Below are 5,857 nucleotides of genomic sequence, written 5' to 3'. Positions count from 1 at the left end.
TATTGAGCCACATTCCTGACACTTTGATTTTTTTGGCAGAGTCTCATTAAATCGCTAAATCACCCAAGCTGGACTTGAACTAGTGATCTTCCTGCCTCAGTGAATGGCTGGTATTACAGGCATATGTCACCGCACCAGGCTTCTGACTAACAACTTAAGAAAGAATTTTTTTAATCTCTTTACCTCTGTGATTGCTAATACAAAGTCAGCTGTCCTATTCATTGCTTCTTTCTGCCTTATGCTCTCTGACTGTTTTGTCTGGTGTTCTGCAGTTTCTTATTTCCAGGCTCCGTCATTTCCGGGACTATTATCTGGTACTTGCTGCTGTACCTCTGAGTTCTGCATTCCTAGCATGACAGATCTTCTTGTTCTTGTACTCAGTTGTGTATAGCATTGCGTCCCAGGCTTGCCACAGCATTTGTGTACTCTACACACAAACATTTGAGAAGTAGAATTACACAAAGCAGAAAATCATATCCAGGGAATCCAAAGGAGTCTCCTATGAGATTCCCTAGATAGGAGAACACTAAAAACTGCTCACCAAATGAACGCATGGCACGAATTGAACTGTGTCCTTTCGATATTCATATGTTGAAACTATAACCCTCAATACCAGCCATGGTCAACCATGGACCGAAACCTCCGAGACTGTGAGCTAAAACGCGCCTTGTCTCCCTGAATACAGGGCCTTGTGACACAGTAGTGATGAAGTGTTAGTGTCTTCTTCAGCCAGTACTCTGTTGCATTTTGTTATGCCTTCTAGAACAAGTGAGCTACTGGACCATGTCCGTTCTTGGAAACGCTAATCTCTTGAACTCTTACCAGATGTAACCACGACAGGAAACCCCGTATTTGAGGCACAGGAGAATGTTACACACACTCACATTGCTACAAAATCATACTCCGATGACCGGGACCTTAGTACTGTTTTTTAATCCTTTGCTCATCTTTCAGTTTCTTAAACTACCCATCCCAGTCTTTAGCTTACTAAATTCTGACTGGTGAACGTAAGCAGTGATTACATAAGGAATTTTATGACTGACATTTGTAAACCTATGTCATTCTCCCTCTAAACTTTACTTTTGGCCACTTCCTATTTCTCTTGTCTTTTCTTCCGTCTTAGCAAAAGAAATATTCTTTTTCCTTCCACAGTCCTCCCTGTATGGTCTAGATCCCACCTTCCTATTATCTCCTCACTCACTTCCCAGTACATTTTCCTGGGTTCCTCTCCTGACCCCTTTTTGCACTGCCATCACGAACACACGGGTCAGGAAAGCGGCTAACTGGGGCTTGTTTTTGATGACTTGTGAATTGGCTTCTTTCCATCATTTCAATCAGAAAGAAAAAAAAAAAAATGACCCTGAAAGAAGTTCCCTGAGATCATTAAAATAAAACAGTAAGGCTGTGGATATAAATTTAGAATTCATCATCATAGAAGTGATAGTCATTTGTTTGTTCATTCCGTGGAGCCAACTTTTACTTTAAGCTCCTATTAGATGCCAAATTCTGTAAGGCCTTTTGTAAGTGCTTAATAACACTTTCTTTGTATAAGGGAATAGATGAACTCTCACCTTGATGCCAGTGCCTCTTAAACAGAATCTTGTTTTCCTGCTGTAGTAACCTTAGAGGACATTTATCAGGATCAACAAATGCACAATGAAATAAATGAATAAGGAACATTATCCTTGTTCTTAGGGTGTTGAAAATGGGTGAACTTTATAGAAATCAGGGTAGAGAAGCTCCCAAGTAGCTCCAATGTGCTACTGGAAATTGCCAGGTGAAGAGAAAGAAGGACTAAGGAAGGGCATGTGAAGAAACAGAGAAAGAATGTTATGACAGAGGAGGAAAAAGGTGTGGTGGGTCCAAACCATCACAATCGACAGCCAAAAGCAGGTCTCTTAACCATCTCTATCCAGAACTCTGACCCTGTAGACCCAACTTACCAGTGGTATTTCTTCTGTGTATCCCCCAAGGAAGAGTTTTGAAAGAAAGGTAGGCAGCAATAAAGAATTACAAACAATCTAAGCACTAAAACCATCTCCCCAGAATGTAGGATTTGGCAACCATCTGAGAAATCCTGCTGGTTTCCCTGTTGCTAGCACACACCAGAGATGGTGGAGCACAGAGCCATTTGCCTGAGTCCCTGATGCCTGTGCTCAGCAGCTGCCTCTCCCTCACCATTACTTCTCTGAGCTTCTGATGGCAGAATAACCCCTCTTCATGAAAGCTACCATTAACCTAGATTTTGGTCACTTGCAGCCAAATATAGGCCTAACTGATTCACTCAATTTAAGATGTTATTTGTCAAGGGGAGGCTTAGAATGTGCCAGTCAAATTAAGTGATGATTAGTAACTAGACTAGATTCATTTTTAAAACAGAAAATGCACTCCTCCAGACTGTCTGTTGGTTGCCCAAGTAACAACTCCTGTTATAAGTTCCTGTTACCTCTGTTTCTTAGAAAGGTTGCTCACTGTGACACACAGGTGGTCACTATGGTGCATATTTTAACAACCAATCAAAGAGCGTGAAGTACCCTCACTCTGTACCTTCCCTTTTCAGCTCCACAAAAAACTCCCTCCCTGCGCCTTCCAGGCCTGACATTTTGAGGAATAATTGATTCCTTGTCAGTGCCTATCGACATAAATAAATATGCCTCCAAATCCTGAATGGCCTTTCAATGTTTCTGTTTGCTGTAGTATTTTAAGAGTATGACAAATACTGCCTGCCTTACAGGAAACAGTTATGTTCTAAAATAATAATTGATTAGACCAAATATATATACTTTTTTTAAATGTTTGCAGTATATTAACTTGGTAATACTACTGTTTTTTTTTTTTTTTTTTAGAACCGGGAATTTGCCAGGCAAGCGCTTATTCCACTGAGCTATCTCCCCAGCCCCTTAACTTGGTAATAAAGAGTAAAGAACAAATGTTTCCAAATAATGGCATTTATTGAGCATTTACTACATACCAAATAATATGTTCACAGTGACATAAGAAACTCACCAAAACTGCATAACAAGCATATGTTCTTTAAAAAAAAATTAATGAATTCCACTTACAAAGGCTAGAGATAACAAAGGCAAGTATGTTTCTTAGATAATTTTAAAAAGTGATAAGTTTGTTCATTCCCAGGTATCTTTCCTGGCATTTCTCCTGTATGTCTTCTTCTGCATTAACTTGAATTCTTAGTTCTTTTTAGTATAAGCCAGATCCACAATCTCCTTAGGAAAATTTTCTTAACAACATTTAGGTATGATCTTTCTTTTTCCTTTTTCCACTCTCTGGAGTTCGGATTTTTGGATTGTACTATGACTTTGTTAATATAACATTTGGGTAGAAGGAATCCTTTATATGTAGAAAGATAAAGATATTTAGGCATAAAATGGTTTCCATGGGATGATGACACCAACTCTTCTGTGTTTTTCACATACAATACTTCATCATTACGTGACTTAAACATTCTTAGGTGGCATCGACTTGTAATTATACTCCATTTATTTCAGCAAATGTAATTAGTTTGTTACTAGTAGACAACAGTTTCTATGGTTTCAGCTAAGCACTGTTTCTCTTGACATCTTTCTAGTGATTCAGGTTAATGGAAATTAAGTACACATACAGTGCTATTGTTTATGAAGTATTTACTATCCCTTCACCTTTCTCTCTCAACCTGTCAGTCTTCACATATTGCAATGATAAGAACATATTGACACAGGCATTAGTGTATTTGGGGAAAGGATATGGTTTTAAAAATATGCTACTGTTGGTGTGTCATGTTTTGTCTTATTGCTAGATGCATGCGATAGAATTCTTGGGAGAATAAAGATTCTAATGCTTGCCTTTGCACTTAGTTACCACGACGATTTTAGAGAACTCTCCTCGTGAGTTATACACCTTGAATGGATCAGCTGACCACCAAAGATGTCAACAGGTTATAGATGCAGTCCACTGAAAACAATATACTTTTTAAAATTGTTTTCATTTTTATTAAATATATTATTATTTTGAATGTGCATTCACTGCTCAACGTTAACATCCCGGAATAGTACCTTGTCATAGGATTTGTCTTTTTGTAAGGTTTGTATTATAACTAAAAAGCATATTAAAAGAACTTTGTGAGAATATTTCAACATGTACGATGTTGCTTCTTATGCCCTGATATGTCAATTAAACTGGTGGGATAGATTATATTTAAGATTCCAAGGACGTTGCTGTGTCATATATAATCACATTGTTGAATTCAGGCAACTTTATTTTTTTAAAGTAATGTTAACTGAACAATTCACTATTTTCTTGGCTTTTACATTAAGGATGTTTCCGTACTAACCCTAAGGGAGAAAAAAATTTGTGTGTGTATGGTACTGGGATTTGAACCTATGCTCTCTTCTAAGTGCAAGGCAAGTGCTCTACCACTGAGACATATTCCTCAGTTCTTTTTATTTTTGAGACTGGGTCTCGCTGATACCTAGGCTAATCTCAATTTGTGCTGCTCCTCCTTAATAGCCGGGCTCACAGGTGTGTCTCATCACTCTCAGCCTCAGCTCTTTAATGTTCTATATTGATTTCAGCTTTTATTTTCCAGCTGAATGAAAATATAAAAAGCAAACTATATAGTAATTATCGTGACAATGAGATTATAAATTTATCATGTGTGTGCTCATATTTCCTTAAGATACACATATATTGTGAGATATGGTTTCATTTATGGGTAATCTATAACCCACAGATAACACTTTATTGAAATCATCATCTCTAATGAAACTGCTCAGTAACTTTTCATGACCACAACACCTCAAAATCATGTATTTCATAATTCAGAATGGCAACAAAGTGAACAGATTTTGGCTTCATCTAGTATCCATTTTGCTGGTGTACTATAGAAATGATTCATATAGTACTTTAATGGCAAATTACTGATTAAAATAGAATGCATAATTCAATTTTCTATTGTGACTTCCTTGGAGGAAAGCTGGAGAAAAGCCAAGGATTCTTAAATATATTTGAGCCCCTTTGAAAAACACTTCAAGGGGAGAGAATACTGGAAACTTGCTAAGTGAAATGTAGTCAATTTGTTCATTTATTAAGCAGATTTGAAAGTGTCAAGAAGGGCTATTTTGGCACAACAACCAATTCTCTAAGTGATGAAGGAGAAAACGTTCTTATTCTGCCCAGTACAGACTGCAGGCCTAGGGCACAGCTCAGAGGGCTGCTGACGTCTAACGTGGTGAGTTAGGTAAACTGAAAAATTCAACAGGATTATTCTGAATTGTTTCAAGCATTTTGTTTCTAAGCCTTTAAACATATCCTCAAATAAGTGCTAAAAGAGAATACATAATACAGTACTTCTCTGAGAAGTCTGTACAAATATTAATTCTTCCAGTTCTCGAGTTGGGAGAAAGAATACTGCTGAACTTGGCTTTTTGCTCTGGTTAAGCGCTATCAAAAAATAACAAAGTCTTTCAGCGATGGTTCATGCAAACAATTAGAGGGAAACAGAGCACGGTATTTTAGGTAAGATACACGTCTTTAAATGTGTGCATGTGCGGATAGGCAAAAAAATCCGTTTTATTTTTAAAAGTAGACGTCAAGATGGGCGGTTTTCTTCTCCAATTTGCAAACTCTCCTGAAGGCTGGAGCACAGTGTGTCGTCTCCGAGCACTCGAACAACTGCCCGTCGCCCCGGCTCCTCTTTCTTTCCTTTTCTCAGAAAGGAAGGAGGGCTGTAAGGCTGAGATGCTACAAGTGCCTGAGGGAGCCGCCAGCCCGGCACAGGTAGGAAAGGCAGAGCCCACGCAAGGTCGCGAGGCTGCGCGGCCCTCGGGGCGCGCAGCGGGGACCCCGGCCCGCAGACCCGGCC

This window comes from Octodon degus, unplaced genomic scaffold (assembly GCF_000260255.1).
Source record: "Octodon degus isolate 3935 unplaced genomic scaffold, OctDeg1.0 scaffold00004, whole genome shotgun sequence".
NCBI lineage: Eukaryota > Metazoa > Chordata > Mammalia > Rodentia > Octodontidae > Octodon > Octodon degus.
Note: the sequence above shows the minus strand (reverse complement) of the source record.